The sequence below is a fragment of the Protopterus annectens genome, chromosome 2.part0 (genome assembly GCF_019279795.1).
Source record: "Protopterus annectens isolate FY-2018-M chromosome 2.part0, PAN1.0, whole genome shotgun sequence".
Lineage (NCBI taxonomy): Eukaryota > Metazoa > Chordata > Ceratodontiformes > Protopteridae > Protopterus > Protopterus annectens.
Genome location: NC_056728.1, coordinates 1,728,757,171 through 1,728,777,491, shown reverse-complemented (window position 1 = coordinate 1,728,777,491; position 20,321 = coordinate 1,728,757,171).

Here is a 20,321-nt window from a genome sequence, read left to right as displayed (position 1 = left end):
GAACTCAAACCAAAATACAAAAGGTGGGGGCATATCCATATTCATCAAGGATACCCACACCTCCAGGTTAGTGGCACAGCACAATTCTTCAGAGATCATCCATGTGTGCAACTAACAATGGGCAAAACCGCAATCCAAATTGCAGCTTGCTACAGATCACCCACCATGTCCCAGGGCCCCATTCCACATTTCTGAAAACACTGAGAAACATAAAGGTCCTACCAAACACCCTAATAGTGGGTGATTTCAATTACCCAAACATTAACTGGGAGAACTACTCCCTTGCCCAACTTTTCCTAGAATTTATAAACTCAAACGCCCTGGTTCAACTGGTCAACACTCCCACCAGAGGTGACAACATATTGGACCTGGTCCTCACCAACATGGGTGACCGGTGTTCCACACCAGAGGTCAGTCACTTGCTGGTTAGATCTGACCATAAACAAATCACTTTGGATATCACTTTGGATATCTATATTCCACCCCCGGACAAGAAAACCACCATGAAAAACTTTTCAAAAGCAAACTTCACGTTACTTAAGACTGAGGTGGAAAGTTTCAAAGCCCCCATGCTGAAGGATAACACTGTCCAAGCTGCAAAATCCTGCACTAATGCATTCTGCGGGCAGCTACAAGAATGCATGGATCGTGCCATCCCAAGCAAAACTAAGACTCACTCCTCCAAGGAAAGGACTCCTGCCATAAGCAAGCCATACAATAGAAGGAGGAAACTAGTACAGAAAAGAGTAAAATCCCAAGAAGGGAAGACATCCCTGATCAGTATCAGCAAGAAACTACAATCCCTCATAAAATCATCCAAGGCGAGCTTTGAGATAAAAATTGCCAAGGACTCCAAAGATAACCGCAAGGCCTATGTCAATAATCTAAGTGGCAATGCTCATATCTGCTCAGAGTTAGTGCAGAATGGCACAAAATACACTGAACCGACCGATATCGCCCACATCCTGGCAGACAGGTTCAGCGCAAACTTCACCCCCCTCTCACCCCCAAAAGGGCCCATAACCATACTAGAAGAATGTAGAGTCCCTGAAATCACAGACACTCAAGTTAAAACAGCCCTCTCCAAAGCCAAAAACACAGCATCAATGGGACCGGACAGTGTCCCAGGCTGCATCCTACATGGGCTCAAAGACGAACTAACCCCTCACCTAAACACACTGTTCAAACTCAGCCTCTCTACAGGCTACATACCTGTAGAGTGGTGCACAGCAACGGCTATTCCGCTCCACAAAGGTGGAGCCACAACAGACCCCGGAAACTATCACCCTATAAGCCTGACTAGCTTGGTCTGCAAGGCTATGGAGCGCATCATCATGGAATTCATTAACAGAGACATTAGGAACCTCCAAACACTGGACCCTACCCAGTTTGGCTTTGTTAAGGGCAGATCATGCCTCCTAAACCTGGTGGACTTCTTTGAGACAGTTACCAAGGCTATAGATGAGGGAAAGGTGGTACACACAGCCTACCTAGACCTCGCTAAGGCCTTCAACACCATTCCCCATTCTGGTATTATAGACAAGCTCATCAGCCTGAACATAAACCCCTATGTCACAAGATGGGTTGCCAACTGGCTCACGGATAGAACCCACATGGTAAGAGTTGTGGGAGATAGGTCTGACTCTAAACCGGTTACAAGTGGCGTTCCCCAGGGCTCAGTCCTAGGACCCCTCCTGTTTTACATATACTTCTCAGAGGTACAAGCAAGCACAGGGGGACTATGGCTGACCAAGTTCACAGACGACTGCAAACTAGGGGCTATAATTGACTCTCCGGCTGACACAGACATCCACTAAAAAGGTCTCTCTGAGATGGATACCTGGTGAAAAAATCATGGCCTCAAGCTAAATGCCAAAAAGTGCATAGTCATCCCCTTTGGAAAAAACAAAGTACCCACAAACTACCACATAGGTGGTAATCCCCTAAATATGGAAGACATAATAAGGGATCTGGGGACCCAAGTAGATAGTAATCTCACCTTTGACAATTATATTGCCAAAGTGGTTAGAAAATCCTTCTATGTGGCCCACCTAATCACAAAAGGGTTCACATCCAGATTAAAAGAGGTCATTGTGCCTCTCTACTCATCACTCATCAGACCCATCATAGAGTACAATGCCCCATTTGGGATGTACCTTACAAGACACCTGCTACAGCTGGAAAGACCACAGAAATACCTCACCAAGAGGATCACTGGCCTCAAACAGATGCCCTATGCAGCTCGACTGAAGAAACTCCAGTTGTACTTGGTTGCATACCGCCTACTCAGAGGTGATCTCTGTCTGACATACAAGGCCATGTCCGACCCAGAATTGATGGACATGCTCCACCTAAAGAAAACCTTATTCCCCTCAAGCCACACGCTCTGGGGATCTAAACCTCACCACAACAATAAATAGGACATGCTGGAGGGATAGATTCCTGTCCCAGAGACTTCCCATGCTTTGGAGCAAGATCCCAATCTACATTACGCAGAGCTCCTCGCTAACACTCTTCAAAAGAAACCTTGACGAGTGGATGGGAAACACAAAGTTTACCTCAGGGATCACTTCAGTGGCTCTGATGGACAGAGGCACAGGGAACTAATCTAAGGGGGTGACGAAAGCCAACACATTCTGGCTAGGCTTATAAATGCCTTCAGGCAGATAGCCTAGTACCAACCTATGAACCTATGAACCTCCCTTCATTTAAACCTCATTCCTTCTCTAAAACATTATTCTGCATGTATTGTTCCCACAGTTGCCATTTTCTATATAATTTGTTCCTACTCTTTTCTAAAGATCCTGCTTCCATTTCTTTTATCTCTGTTACTGTATTCACTACTTCAAACACAGTTAATTTAGACTTTGATTTCCATTGTCTAGTAATTACTTTTTAGGCAGCAACCAGAATTAAACTTAACAAGGCCTTACTATGCCTTGGCAATTCATACCATGTTTATAAGCTTAAAGGTTTATGCATTTTACTGGAATATGAATAATGTGGGGTGCCTGTCCTAAGATGGGTGACTCCCAAGAGTAACTGCTATCATTTAAATATTTAAAAGTTGGTTTATTTTAATGGAAACATTGAGGTGTGTTCTTATTTTGAGTGTTTTGACTTACTGGTAGCATTATACACTTAGGAAGGGAGAGATGATGGTGGAGAGTTAAGATTTATAACCCATTTGGAAAAATATTGTGACTGAGTATTTGTGTGCAGAATAATTTTGATCTACCATAATATTATTGATTACCTTTGCAAAGATTACAGTGAAAGGTACTAGTTTCAGTCTGAAGAAGGCAATGTCCTATTAAAATCAGCGATTATAAGTTTGTTCTGTAGATATATAGTATAAAGCTTATTTGAGTGTGGCAGGTCTTTGTCATTGCACAAGACACTAGTGTCCATTTCCTATGTACCTTTCAGGATATATCAATACATAGGGATATTTACAGATACTGCTGATTGGAGTTAAACCCTGTATTGCTGGTTCTGTTGCACACGAATACTGATGACAGTTGTACAAGTGTTAGAGTCAATAGCCCTTGCCCATCACAATTGTAACTGATCCTACCCTATCATAAAGCCAGAGTTATAACATGGTAGCTACCCTTCATGTGCTTCCCTGTCTCTCGATATAGTTATTAGAACCTTTTTTTTAATTACCCAGCTATGTTAGTCTCTTCGACTTATGCTGCCCACTAGTGTATTATCCTGTCACAGAAGACATATTTCCTAAAGTTTGCACCGTACTGGGTTCCTTTCCTGAGAGACAAGTGCTTCTTACCCATTGTGCCCTTCTTATTCACCCTAACCTTTATCATTCATCTATTTTAACCCTCATGATGCATATTTTCTTAGTTTCACTGCTTTATTTTCTAGTGAAAACCAATTTGTTTTTGAAACTTCACATTATGCAATGTTATTTGTATCCACACTTTCCTTGGTGCCTTACTCTAGCAGAAGCATGATTTTCTTCTCCTCATAAGACCTCTAGAAGAGCATGCACTCACGCAATAGAGGTCTTACAAGTGCTTCATAGCTGCTTCCCTCCTACTTTTCTTTACTACATCCCTGGTTATAAACCCCATTATCTGATTTCACTTTGCTGCTTCCCTCTAACACTACACTCAAGTCCTTTTCCTGCTCTGGTGTTTAAGTTCAGGCCCCCTATTACACACATATTGTACCTTGGAGATTTCATTGCGCAGGTCCAGAGCCATATAATTAAAAGTTTAAAGTTTATCTGCTATCTTTCAAACCATGCCTTCAGCCTTTTTATCTCATTTGCCAGACACATACTATGGTCAGATACTTGACCCTCAGCCTTAATGCCATGTTGAAAGACCTTGATCTAATATTCATATCTTGCACGAGTTGAAAGATAAATTAAAAATGTCAAGAGGAGCAGCTCTTGAGGTGATAGCGAATCACCACTATTGTCATTTTTCCATGGCCTTTTACCATTTTTACTCCACATACACCGTTGTCTATAATTGCAGTAATATTATGATCTTTATATTTGCTTCTACACTTCAAAATATCCTGACAAGACCTTCATTCATCGCCTCGCTACTTTTTTCCACTTTCTTCTGTCTTTGGTCCCATTCACTCATTCATCTCTTCATTCATTTTTTTTTTTCATTTACTCTGTTTAGCGTACTTCATCTCAGGCTATGGATAATACCCGCCTTCAAAAATCATATTCAAGAATTAATTTAGTATTCTGCTCTCACCGTTGTGAAGAAGTTAGAACAGTAATTTGGAAAAGTAGTCTCAAGTCAAGTAACTAAAGGTCTCTCTAGATATAAAGTCCTCATGATCTCTCAGAGTGTAAAGGCCTGGTGGTATAACTCCTCACTCCTATATTCAGTAATTATACTATGAATCATGACCTAGACAAAGATAAAGCTTTACAAATTTGATAATGCCTTTGGTTTAGATAATCATATTACTTCTCTATGAATCTCAATCACATAATTTGTCTCTAGGGCTAGTTACAGATAATATATGCTAAATTTGACTTGGCTAAATAAGTGTTATCTGACATCTAGGTTGTAGTGCATAAGCTTTTATTCTTAGGCCTTTCCATTCCTATTATCAAAAACTCACATTGTCATCTCTCTTGTTCCCTACTTACATGAATCTGATGATGAAAGTAAACTCACAGCCTTACTAGACTGAGTAGCTCTTGTCCCCATACAAAAGACCTTCAGAAATGGTCTTACTTAAAAAATCCCCTTTTCAGTTGAAGGACAGGTCATCTTCTGCCACATCTATTCTTCCTCTTCAGATCTATACTTTGCATTTCTCTCAAAGCAAAGTCCCCTCCTTTTAAGGAGATGGCCTGGTTAATTATTTCCAGTTGCATTATTTAACCATAAAAATCTATCCTTCAGCATGGCTTTCTTGCTCTTGCCTTGTTCTTGTGAACATGCATATTTAAATTGTATATAAAAAATAATTAATGTTTGGATGATATCTTAAATTAAGCAACTAAATGGCATCTTTCATGATATTTTTTCAAAACTGCTAAGTGACAGCTTAATATTTATGAACCATAGGCTTAACCCCACCTTCACATTACTGAGGGCATCAGGAACATCTAGCTCCAGTTTTTGGATTGTTTTCAGTGATAGCAGATGTCATACACTGTCAGTTAATTTAAGAGAAGTTTCTATACTTATATGTCGCAATTCTTCCATTGCACTTATATCCTGACATATGCTTTTGAAATGGGACAGTACTTGGAATAGTATTTATGAACTGTCTGAATTCAGTTCATGATGAACCACTGCTGTTCTAGTCCCTTCCATTTTTATCCAATAAACTTCCTTTGAAATAAAGATTTTTCTTCTCTTTACTCCCTTTCATCTGTAGAAGAGCAATAGCCGGAGATACAATGTGGATATTCTAGCATTTTGTAAATCAGGTTTCTGATAGTGAAAACTTTTGGTGTAAACACACACACACACACACACACACACACACACACACACACACACACACACACACACACACACGTAAATAATTTGATATATATAGTACTGCATGAGTCAGAGCATTGTGCTGTTTGCATTCCTCCTCACAGAACTCCACATGCTACTTTTCCCTCTGCCTTTGCATTGCTTGTCATTTTATTATATCTCACAAGTGTAAATTTGGTCCCAAGAACCTTGTGCTATTTGATATGGTTAAGATGAAACCAACTGAAGGATATGAAGTATGGAACAGATATGCATGACGTTATATACTGACTTCAGTGCTCAGTGATTTCACAATAAACCTCACATTTTACAAGGAAAAGCCCAAAAATATGATGCAGTCCCCCTTTTGTGTTTCAATTTATTTTTTTTGTTTTTGCCCAGTGTTTGCATAATGTACCGCTTGGCATAAACATGCTTAGTTATGCTCCCCAGGTTTGTGCAAAACGCAGCACTGCACAACCGAGAACCTTACAGTAATTACTAAGATTGCAGATATCTCACTAATCCTGTGGCAGCAGGTGTTAAGTGTAGGTGTGGAGTGCAGATGGTCTGGTTTCTACTACAGTTTTACTGTTGTGACATTCTAGAGTATAGCAATGAAGTGTGATATAGATAACTGTTTTCTCAACCTTCTTGTGGTAATACCTATAAGTGTAGGAGAACAGTATAGATTGTACATTTGACTAGCACATTTACACAAGGGCCTGTATACTTAATAATCTAGAAACTGCATTGTTTGCCACTGTTGTACATTGCTTACTATTGCACAAAAACTGTGCCTGCCAGTGTGCATGCTTGCCTATGATGTTTGCATGATAGTAAGCACTGTGCAACATTTTCAGATGTTGCAAAACTAAACTGTGTGCATTGTCAGTAAGCAAGAGTGGTGCAATAGGTGGGAAAACAGCAGCATATAAAATGCAATTGGTGGGAAATGCTCACTATACATTGAGCTTGAAATACGGCAAACATGTCAGGAGTTGCTGATGAGGGTGTCCGCTTTTGGAGACAGCATTGAGGTGTCCAGGAGTCTGGAATTTTTGTTGGACTTCTAGTTAAGGACCATGGGCCCTGGTTGCTGCAGCATTAATATTCAGGCTCATAATACAAATCTGAAGCCCAGAATACTGCTACCAGGGCTTTAATCAGTGCTACAGGTATCCCCCCTCACTGGTGAGCAATGCAGACATCATTTTGATGGCCTCCTGAAGAGGAAGCAGTATACCTTCAACTTTTGGATCTGGGGATTTTGGGCAGAAGACACTGCACAGATGTGTATCAATTTTAGTGAGTAATTGTAAGAGTTAAACGCTGAATATAGTCAAAACTGGTATAGTACTGTCTAAATAGTATTTAATAATAATAATAATTTGTATAGTAATTTTGCAGCATTAAATATTAAGGACCACTTAATTGGTATTTAATACAGTTGTATCAAAATGAGCATGTATATCCCAACTGTAAAAGAAACTATGTGTGCCTTAGTCTATAGCACAAAGCAATGGTGCCATATTCTCAAATAACAATGATCATGCAACTCTAAACTGTAAAAGGAAAGTATGCATGCAGTAGTCTGTAGGACAAAGGAATAATACAGTATTTTAGCATAGTCATCGGTTGTAGGTTCAAAAACCACACTTCCAAATATATGATATTGTTAGGTTTTCATCATTATTGGAATGTAACTTCATACCACTATATCAGTGACACAAATGACCTTCAATAAACCATAATCAGTATAATTGGAACACGCATATATGGAATATATGCACACATCAAGGATTGGTGGCTACAATCTGTACTATAATGTGCCTCTGCTATAAACTGGGTAGTCGTAAAAGTAAGGAATACACTTCTTAGGAGTTTGTAGTGTTAAATGTAAAGGTAACAGAACAGAATCAACTATTTGTATCAATGCTTTGTATGTTACATATGAAGTTACTAATGTTTCAACCTTTTTTCTCTCTCACACCAACCCTTTTCTCTCTTTTTTTTCTTTGTTAGTTTTTCCTGCAGCACAGTGAGGTCGGACTGTTCCACTTTATCCAACTTCTCTCACTCCATTGGCTACAGCACCACTGCCCAGCACATCTGGTGCAGAACCTGGCAATACCCCCTCTGCCACCCCTGCACTACCTGGGCCCTTAGGTAGTTCTGCTTGAAGGATAGCCCTGTTGCTCCCTCTGTGAGGAGTGGCACAGGTGGTGACTTTATCACCTCTGACAAACCGCCAGGACAGGTAAGTAGGATAGTGTGCCTTGCTGTTGGTGCACAGCACCTGCTCTTCATCATCATGCAAAACACTCATAGGAGGTGTAGACATGTGGTGTAGTGAGGTGACAGTCAAGTGGGTTATGACTAGATTTCTACTGTCAACTGCATAGATATGCATGGGACAGTGATTTCCCTCCCTATCCCTATTGACGGTGTTCACCCACCTCATGTGCCCTTCACCGATCCTGTATCTTGTTTTGTTTGTCTTCTCTGTCTGCAATTGCTTCCTCATCTGGCCAACTTATGTCACTCTTCCTCTCTCTCTAACAAAAAAAAAAAAAATGTCCCATGCATGGCTCTCCATTTTGCACATGTTTCTTAATGACACACATGATTTGGTCCAATTTCCAATACAACAGATTATGCTGTGGTCACCCCTCTATCTATCTATTGGAGGGACTGTTTAAATTCAGCAAAATGTGTGCATATATGCTCACATTTTATTCTGGAAGAAATGGATAGCTATGTTTTTTTTTCCTACATCCTTCCTGCACATTCCTGCCTTCCTTTCACTTTGTTCTTCCCCCTGCTTGCTTGCCATTTCAACACTTTCCTGTCTTCCTCATTTCTTTCCTTTAAAAAATGATTGCATGATAGTGCACATCACATGCCAATATGAAGAAATGGTTAATGGCAGCAATATAACTAGATATATTTAAAGCACATACACACTTGTAAAATTATTACTTCTACATGTATTAGAGCCCAGGACCATCTGCCTCCAACAACAATGCATTAACACTTGCTGCCACAGAGTCAGTTAGCCAGCAGATGTATTGAATATATTCAATAGTAAGTTACACAGTTTAGGAAAGATTTCCCTTTGTATTCCACCATACTTGATTTCTGTGATGTCCCTGTTCTGGGGCAGTAATCAAGGATCCTCAATCCTCACCATTGATACTGGTGAGGGATGGTCACTTGGAACACAAAAAGGGATACACACAATATTTCCAGACACACCTCCCTGCACCAAGCAGAATTTCCCTTAAGAGCACACAGGGAACACACTCAGTCCTGGGCTGGGTTTCCCTGTCTGTCTCTCTCCAGGCCCCAAATAAGGCTCCCCTTCTGACACAGCTGTAGAGTTGAGTCCTCAGCTGAGTGTTCCAAGCCAAGTCCAGTGCTCTGTGCCCCTGCTCCAAGCAGCTGACACACACTCTTTGTGATTTGATTTTCACACACACACACACACACACACACACACACACACACACACACACACACACACACACACACATGCACACGCACACACACACACACACACACACACTCACGCACACACACACGCATGCACACACACACACACACACACACACACACACACACACATACCTAGGAACGGCTGGCACAGATCTGCCAGCTATGACCCCTCTGCCCACACTGTAAGGTAGATACTGCTACCAGAGAACTCCAAAACCAGGTACTCTAAGGCTCTTGCAAGAGGACCCAATTATACTGAGTAAAATTAACACTAATACAAATGCCTGTGTTTGACAAATGCAGCAAGGCTTTCAGGAGTGGCCACAGTGTCAAAATAAATATAAGTACTCTCAAAGGTTAAAATGTTCTCTAAAAGACCAGCCACAATGAAACATTTACATATATTTAATAATAAATAATAAAGGAACACGAACATATTAAATATCTATTTATAATAAACACCAGAGTTTCAGTTCCAGGAAATATTAAAAATAACACTGATGGAAAGATTCACACAGATACAGAAAAACAATACTTAACTAATCTCACTATATTTTCCTGACTGATGTAAATAATTCCTGTCCCCTAGTTCACTAATTAGAGCAAGGTAAGATGATGCAGGTGAATGGTCCTTCTTGTCAGGTTTTAAAAACAGACTGCTCTGAGATGTCTGTGTCATCTAGTATTAAAATATCATTTCAGTGCTGGATTACAGAATGACATCACATACATCTGGTCATCTGACTCTGGTTCCCACTCTGCCCCCTTTACTAGAAACTGAACCAGAATGCAGCAAATATGTGTCATAATACACACACATAGAGCTTTGCTAAGATGTGTTATTGCATCTGGAAGCTGTAAAACCATTTCACAAACTTCCACACTTCCAGGGTAGCAATTAGTTCACCCCTAAGGACAATACAGTAGGATTCCTAGTCCTGGTTTTTACAAACATTTTGTCTCTGTCTGCAATCAGAACTGTAAGATACATTCTTTATGGCCTAATCCAGGCAATTTAAATTCAGACTACTTTTCAAAGTTAGTTAGACTGAGATTAACCTCTTCTCACCCAGTATCCTCGGTTACAATATATTCATTTCAACAGTTGCAATACAGTCTGATATACAGGTGTTCTTCTTTTCTGTCAAGCAGGACCCACTGTTAGTTCACTTTTTAAAACAAGCAACTTTAGAAATACATTTTCAACTTAAACACTTGTACAAATCAGTTTGATATTACAAATGACATATAATTCTTTACAAAACTCCAGCTATCTATGCTGGCATATGCCCTACTTCTGGCGTAGCAGGCAATACTTCATGTCATCACACTATCCATATCCCTAATCTCATATCTTCTTCATTAAATTTGTGTGAAGCAGCATTGTATGATCCCATGTAATGTTTTATAACCCATTATTGTGTGATAGTTGTTTAGTTTTGCACAACAATAGTGCACAACGTTATGCAATGTGTAGCATCACACAGCATCAGTAAGCAATGCTAGTACCAAATTATTTTAATGTATTACCTATAACTATACTTTTGCCCCAAAAGTGAACTTACCACTGAATAAAGTGCAGGTGCACTAATTCCTGCAGCCAGAAATTCAATTAAGTAGCAGGTGTATATAACAGTTAAGTCTGTCATATGCTGTATAGTCTCTAAAATACACCTGCTAATCAACTGAATCTGTAGCATCACCTGTTAATGCAGTGATACATGTCTTTTTAGTTCAGATGGTACTTGGTTTGAATCCAGGTGCATGCAACCATTTCAAAAAATATTACATGTAAACCCAAACTCTGAAGTGTGATAGTTGGTATGGAGTCTCTAAAATGTGGCTAGGTGGTACTGTTTTCCAATCTAACTAAAACAAACTTAGAACTGCTTTTGCTGTGGACTCACATTATTGCACAATGTACACTGTTGCATGAGTATGCTATAAAGAAAAGAAATGGGAAAGACTGGAAACTGATGAAATGGGGAGCAAGCAGGTGGAATAATAAATTGAAAAGAAGGTCAGAATGTGCAGGATGTATGTAGGAAAAAACACAGCTATCCATTTCTTCAAGAATAACACATGAACATATATACACACGTTTTGCTGAATTTGGACTATCACCTCCAGATAGAGGGGTGACCACAATACAATCTGTTGTATAGGGAATTGGACCAAATCATTTGTGCCATGAAGACATGTGTGTGAAATAGAGAGCTATGTATGGGAAAATATTTTTTTTCTAGGACAGGTGCTCATTTTTTTTTTTGTGAAAGAGAGAGAGGAATGTTGCGGAAGGGCTGTGGGAATGTCTGAGTGTGGTAATTTGGGCAGGTGAGGAAGCAATTGCAGACAGACAAGACAAACAAGAAAAGAGACAGGGATGGTGAAAGACACATGAGGAGGATGAACACCATGGTTGGGGTGAGGGTGGGGACATTGGAAACTCATGGACATCAAGTTGGATGACAGGGAAAATCAAGTCCTCACCTAGTGGTTTGTCATCACTGTCACCTCACTGCACCAATGGCTGCAGCATCTGACGTTTGTGTCTCTTTGTGTTATTTAATACAAGGATGTACAGCAGTGTCTCCATCCAAAATAGGTGTGCACCAACAGTGCACAATCTTACGCACCATACCAGGCAGTAAGTCACAGGTGATAAACTCACCACTTCTGCCACTGCTCTTGGGGAGAGCCGCAAGCCTATCCTCTTGGCCAGAACTACATGAGGGGCCGAGTAGTGCAGGGGCGGCAGAGATGGTGCTGACAGGTTCTGCACCAGACATGCTGGGTAGCAGTTCTGTAGCCAGTGGAGTTGGAGCATGTGGATCCTATGGGACAGTCCTACCCTGCTGTGCTGTGAAAAAAAAAAAAAAGAGAGAGAAAAGGGTTGGGCTCTGAGAAAAAAGGGAGAACATCAGTAACGTCAAATGTGACATACAAAGCATTGATACAAGTATTTGACTCTATTCTATTACCTTTGCTTTTAACAATATCAACTCCTAACAAATATCCTTGCTTACTGTTAACACTACCCAGCTGCTAAAGGATGCACAATATACTATAGATTGCAGTAATCAATTGTTGATGTGTGCATACATTGCATATATGCATGGTCCAAATATACTGATTACAGTTTACAGCAAGCCAGTGGTGACACTGCTTTACAGCTCTGACATTACATTGCAATATTGATGAAAAACTTAACAGTACTGTATATTTGGGAAGTGTGGATTTTGAAGGCACAGCCTATGACTACTTTGTAATAATGAACTGTTGTTTTGATCTCCTGAGTAACACATCCACTTCCCTATTACAGTTAAGAAATGAATGCTCAATTTGATACAATCATATAATTAACCAATAAATACATTGTAACTTTTAATGCTAAAATAACCCCACTGTTGATATGCATCCATACCACATGCATCTAACATCCATGCCAATCTAGCAGCATGGGATTGTACATTCATTCCAGGACTGTGAAGGTTGTTGAAAAAACAAAACAGAATACCATTAAGCATACCAGTCTTGATTGAATCTAGCATTTACCTCTGACATGTAGTCTCTCTAAGAGATATGTATACATCTGTGGGGTGCCTCCAGTCCTATATTCCTCAATCCAACAGTTGAATGTATCTCTTTTCCTCATCCTGAGGTTTCTGTATTGATTTCTACATTGTTCATCAGTGCAGAGGATATGGGTAGTATTAGTTAGAGACTGGGACAGACTATTCCATGCCTCTGCCTTGTAATCTGAGCCACTACAGTCCCTCTGCAGCAGCCTGGGCTCATGTTTATTCACTAGGAGTCCGACAAACACTTTGGACTCCTGGACACCCCATCTTTGAGCACAGAATCTCAAAATCTCACCAGGAACACCTACCATGCTGATGACAAATCAAGACCAATGTAGAATGATATTTTCTTGCTAATTGCAGGTATCCTGATTACTGGGCATGCATACTTTCTGGATTTGCAGCATTTATAATTGTTGCACATCTCTTATCATCACAGAAACATGTTGCATGAGAATGCACACTGTTGGGAAATGTGCTTGTACTCTGGCCCATAGTATTACTTGAATATATCAAGTGTATGTTTGTAGCTGTCTGGATCCTGTCTGCTACCTGGGTGGCCCCTTCACCCAGTTTCTGCACTGCTGCTCGACATGCAAATGAGATGAGCATAGCCAAAGCCAACCCCCCCCCCCAGAAAAAAACAGGAAAAATGTATAAAATATTGAGAATTCATTGAAATATGGAAATAAGTATATGGCATACACAATAGAAACTGTTAAAACACAAGAGATATAACTACACATGTCTGGATCATAATTATCACTGCAATGCAATGTTACAAAACAGGAGGGATTTCTTATATCCACCTTTGCCACACAAACAGCTTTGCAGCAAATACATAATCTAATTCCCTACATAATTAAGTGCAACTGAATGTCTGGCAAATCATTAAGTATTGAAGTCAATAAATCATACTAAATAATGACAAACATTTGAGTTTCAGACTTCACATCCTTCAGAAAATACATAATAATGCAAAACCTGTTATTCTAACAACTTTCTAAGACTATAAAAGCAATATTTAACATCTGTCCCTATTTTTGGGTCTTTTTACCCCCATTATATCTGGCTTGACCAGACTTCTTACACTGACAGGTTGAGAGGTATGCTGAACGTACACTTATATCAAGGCATGACCTGTTATTTGTAACTGTATTCTATTTAATATATTTGGATGTAGTGCACTTAATGATCATACAACCTGATGCGGTTACTCCTTGCAAGTACATATCTGTGCCCTATGTTTCTGTGTTTCTTGGTCATTGATCAGTTATCTGACCAGTACTCAGAGACATGCACTGTGTAAGCCAGTCTATTTAATTTACCTTAAAATGTGTGAGGATATTTACTATGAATACTAAGATATGCAGTTGTCATCAAATTAATGGAAGGTTGGATATCACAAACAACAGTAGACTGCGGTTTTGGGAGTGGGGAGCAAAGGTGGGTTCCTGTCATGGAACATGCAAGGGTATAGTGTTTTTTCAAGGGGGGACTCAGGCTGAGTTACTGTTATGGCACAAAGAATGCTATGTTACTCTTGTTGCTCCCCTCATTTTTCATCCTGCCAGTTTTATCTTTTGAGGGTGGTAAAGCCAGAAACTGCTATGTGTCTCATTACTTTTAAACTTCTCTCTGATATGATTTCCCATTTCAAACATATTGTGGTAAATTGAGGGCATGCAGTGATCACCATTACTTTGGGGAGGTATCAGTGTGTGATCTTTGAGGCCTGTGGCCTACTACTTGCTAATGGACACATACAAGTCAAATAATTCTCTGCTGTCATGTGACACTAATTTCTGTACAAATCTCCAACCTTGTAGTTGCTTACTGTACCAAATGATGAAATACAAGGACATGTCATAATATTATTATACAATACAGTACATGTTCAGGACTTACCTTGAAATGCAACATTTGCCACAATGTTAGTTCAGGGCTGAGTGTGATGCAAGCAGCATGCAGCCAAACCATGGGGAGGTAATGGCTGTGGCACTGGGTTGAGGCTGACAGAGGTCACAGGGTTCCTGTATTGTGACTCTGTTCACCCTGTAGCACTCTCCAATGTCCATGTCATGTGCATTGTGATAAGTTGAATGTGGCCTGAAGGCACTTCTCTGCCTCGCAGCAACAGCAGCTTTGCTTGCAGCATGTAGCACATACGAATGGAGTTAAGCAGCAGCAACCCCTAACATTCTGTCTGTGTAGACTCTCTGTGTTTGTACTCCACTACTTTTGAAATCCACAGGAAAAACCAGCATGGAGTCTAAATGGTTGCTTTATAATTTCTTGAACAGCGCCACCAGATTGGTTAATTAGCATGCATTTCAGTTGCTTATGCTGTAATTAACATGTCTGAAACATAGCCTCGACAGATGCAGCCCATTAATAAGCCTATCGTTCCTTATCAATATGAGGTTCTTCCAGAAGTTTCTATACTTGCAACTATATTTATGCATTTTCCACATTTCTTACCTTCTCATCTGATCCTTTACCTTATATTCTTTCTTTTGTTTTGTTTTTTTTGGCACATTCAGTTGCTGCCTGATTTGTATCTACTTCTAGTTTGATTTCCATTCCTGTTTGATGCTGATATGCTTCTGCTAGATTAAGCAGAGTAGTAATCTTAGATTTATTCTACTCATGTTTCAAAACTTTGACTATGGTTGGGTCTTGTGAGGTCAGCAGATATCTGCGGAGTCCCATGACTGCAGATCTATACATATAATCAGTTTCAGGAAGGCCCATTCCTCCTTTAGAATGGGGAATATATAATCTTGGTATGCACTGATTTTTATAAATCATTTGGTGAGCATGAAGCATCCTTTTTGTTTTCCTATCTAATCTATCCGACACATTTTGGGACCAGTTAATCACTCCAAAACTGTAAGTTAGGACAGGAAGAGCAGATTGATTTATAGCATGGATTTTGTACCTAGATGTCAGTGCTGTTTTCAGGATTAATTTAAGTTTTCTGAAGTATTCCTTACTAAGCTTTATTTGCATGTGTTCATGTTTTATTGTTGATCCTTCATCAATTCCCAAATATTTATACACTCCTTGATCAAGTTTTTTTATATCACATTCTTGTCCCAAACTGATGTTTTCTTGGTTTTGTAGTTTTCCTACTTTAAAGGTTGCTTTTGCACATTTATCAAGACCAAATTACATTTTTATATCATCTGAAAAAGTTTTGACAACTTGCAGTTGTGCTTTCAGTTCCTCATCTGATGAGCTATACAGTTTTAAATCATCGACAAAGAGAAGATGAGAAGTCTTTACACTTTGTTGTTTTCTAGGAGCCACGTTATAGCCATGGCCTAAGCTGTTAAGTAGACAGCTTAATGGGTTAGGGGAAAGGCAGAACAGCAGTGGTGAAAAAGAGTCACCCTGGAATAACCCCCTTTGAATTTTTGTCCCTGTGATAATAAAAAATGGTTTTGTGCTAGGACCATTTTTTCTGATGAAGTCTCTTGTATGAAACAAAAGCACTCATTATATTTTTTTAGGTTGTTTTAATAAATTAACTCTTGGACAATTTCTGGGCCCTCGTTTGGCATTGACTCTCTTTGGTTTCAAGTTTATTAAAATCAGTTGAAAACCATGAATTCATTTAACATTGCTTCCAAACAATGCAACCTAATTAGTCCAGTCATCTGCCAGTAGAGAGAAGTATAGATATAAAACATTTCCTTAATAAACTGTTGTAAAACGAATTATACTAATTTGTTGCTCTGGGGAAGTCAAAGCAAAAAACACTGTTAATTGCAAATTCCCTTAAAACAGATATGATGAAATAACTTGACTAGGTGGAAATTGTGACTGTCCTGGACTTTAAAGCCTTACTCCTTGCTCAATAGCAGGAGATGAAAGAACCGTTGCAAAAATGTCATTAGGAAATCAAAGAGATTGAGCAGACAGCATCAGAACACAACAGGAAATTAAAACAAGTGGAGCTTCTAAACAAATTCCTTATGAGACAGTCACATTATCTTTTTTGTAGAAACTGGATAAAAAAATAGAAGCTGGTGTTCCAACATGAAGATATAAGGGATGCCCAAAGAGAGTGAAAGGGCCAAACCAGGATTCATTTTTACAAGAACCTTACTAACACACCCTACCTCTATACATTCTCTCTCTATTCCATCCAAACCTGTTTTACTAACCTCTTCCTCTTTTCCCATAACTACTACGTTCTCACATGTTATATTATTTTCTGTATATTCTCATTAAATGTTTTTGATTTTTGCATTTCTTAATACAGCTATGTTTTATTCCCATGAACTACTTTTATTAAAGATATTTATATAACTATATTTATTCTGTCACCAACTACCTGCATTATGACTATTGTATTTTTCATTGTGAAAAAAAAAATGTCTGTTTAAAATTTGTATTATTGGTGCTTTTCTCCAGGGGCCTGTGCTGAGAAAGGGTTTTTGCCCATTTGGACTTTACCAGTCAACAAATGTCAATAACTAAATAAATACATAAATTGATGAGATTGTTTTTATGTAATAAAAAGAAGAAACAGCATGTGTGTCTACTTTTTATATGATAAAGAAATTACAGTCTCAGTAGATACTGCTATTAGTAACTGGTGAAGGAAGGAAGAAAGGAAACAACTTTGACCCGTGTTTTCTGATTCAAGAAAATAAGTGAGTAATTATTCATTCAATTTCATACACTTATCTCTAACTGTAGTAATATGCAGGTGAGTGATACACTACACTTCTGAATGCACATGTGTATGCTATCCCAGTCACCCACAAGACACTATTATGCAAATGGCAGTGAAAATGAGGAGGAAAGACTGCAGAAGGATCAGCAACAGCAGAAAAGCCAAAGGGCTAAGAAAAAACAGTGAACACTAAGCTGAGGTATGCTGAACTTGCAGAGAGTGACAGATTCATTCTTTTAATTTGACAGTATCTGTAAAATGATGAAAGTTAGTGTGAGGACTATAAGGTGTTCTACTTTTTTATATCTAAATATTATAATATAGCTTGTTAGTCAAGTATAGCCCTAGTACAGTCTATATTTATGTGACTCTAGTATTTTAAATTCATGGTAATGCTATGTAGGGGAAGGAAAGGAATAAATTAGTCTGTAGTTTGATAAGAGAATAGAGTCAGGTCATCGTTATAGGATAGGTATTAAATGTAAAATAGCTAAATAACTAAATGTAATTGCCATGGCTTTGGTTTATCAATGTGCACCTAACCTGTAACTGGTAAACACAATCTGTGTAAAGTGAGCAGATGTGCGGAGGCATAAAGCACATTACAGATAAATAATATGCTGCACTCTGAGCTTCATTCAACTACTAGATATAGGTGCACCATCACAGCAATTGGTGTGGTACTTAGATGGGGGACAGGAGACAGCAAGAGCCATAGTGTCTGACAGTCACAGCTAAAAGCTTTGGGTAGACTGAGCTAAAGAAAGATGCCTTTAGATATAAAATATTGATGAAAAACAGGATATGAATACAGATGAGGGGAAGCAGTCTACATGTTCCTGTGAGTATGAAGCAGTGCCTGCTGTAAGAAACTGTTGCTGCTTCATACAAGTTTGTGTCTAAAGCTATAAAAAATCAATAAAAATATAAAGGAGAGTGAAAGCAAAAGAAAAAATATGTAGTTTACAATATGGAGGTTTTAGCTGTTCATAAAGGAAATATGATTACTCCTTTTCTTGTAGTGTTTACCCAGGGCCGGGTAATAAAACCACTCTCCTACTGTTTGGTCAAGTCATTAGGAATATAAGTCATGGAAATATGGGAAAGTGCAGCAGGATGATGCAGAAGAAAGCATCTGTTACAACAGAATGATGTTTTTTTATTTGATCTCAATGAAGTATGAAATGGAGGTTGTTGTTCTCCATATCATATGCTCAACAACTTGTGGATTGATTGATTTAATACATGAAATTTCCAACACAACGTCTTAATGATATCATACCTATTTTCCACTTCTGCAAGGAAGCAGCATAATATACTGTGAACCCACCACAAATCTTTTTTGGACCATACACTGGAATCATGCTTGTAGTTTGCAAAAATGTAGTCTATGTCCTATACATTTCTAGTTGTCTGACTGCGCCTGTATGCTGATGTGTAATAGGTCACCATGAAATGCCAGGGTGCAATAGGGAAGCAAGTCTTGCCAGGATATAATAGGTCAACATGCTATGTCAGGTAGCAATAGGTCAGCATGCCATGCCAGGACACAATAGGTCAAAATGCAGTGTCAAGATGCAATAGGTCAGCATGCCATGCTAGGATGCAATAAGGCAGCAAGTCTTGCCAGGATGCAATAGGTCAGCATGCCATGCCAGGATGTAATAGGTCAGCATGCCATGCCAGCATGCATTAGGTCACCATGCCATACCAGGCTTTCACCTGAGCCACCAACTGTGGCATCAGCAGATCCAGCTTAACACTATTGAACCTGCAATGGCAGTTTCACAGGATCTCCAGGTATAGGTTACAATGGCACCTCCATGTCATCTATCTGGCTCTTTTCAGTACTGGATACAGAAACACCAATACTCTGAAGTTTTGTTTAGTCAGGTGAGGCATCCTCACCATGACATATATCTGATATGCCATCCCAAAGCACGATTTCCTAACCAATACAGGCCACAAAGTAGATGTGGGATGCTCATACAGAGAAGCTCCTTTTTACATGTGATGTGGCAACTTAAGCAGACACTTCCCAGCACTACTGGTGTTACTAGGTCTGAAACATTCAACAATAAAAATTATCTGCTGAAGCATTCTACGCATTCCCTAGTGTGGTATTATCTGCCCTACAGAGTACAAAGGAGTCTGAATTTCCCTTTCTGGTGTAAGGCTACTCCAGGTCATGGACAATGGAGGACAAGTCAGCAGCTTTATCACCTGTAGTACATTATATGTGAGATATATTTACCTCAAAAGTTGTACAGGGGAAGTTAAAGTTTATACACAACTAGCACTGGTGTTGTAAAGTCATAGGGATAACCAGGTATAGGCCACATACTGGAATGCTGGCAAGTGTCACAAAGGAGTATAAGTAAGCAAAAGACATGATTTTAATCTTGCCACAGACAAGCCCAGATGCAGATACATATCATAAACATACACCTTCCTCAGCAGACACCCAAGTTTATTCCCATCTTGTAAAGCAGGAACAGTGACCTCAGGCACAAGAGCCAGCAACATTTTCTTTTTTGACATTTTCTCCCAAATTTGGGTTTCCCTGATGCCATTTGCCCTCCTATT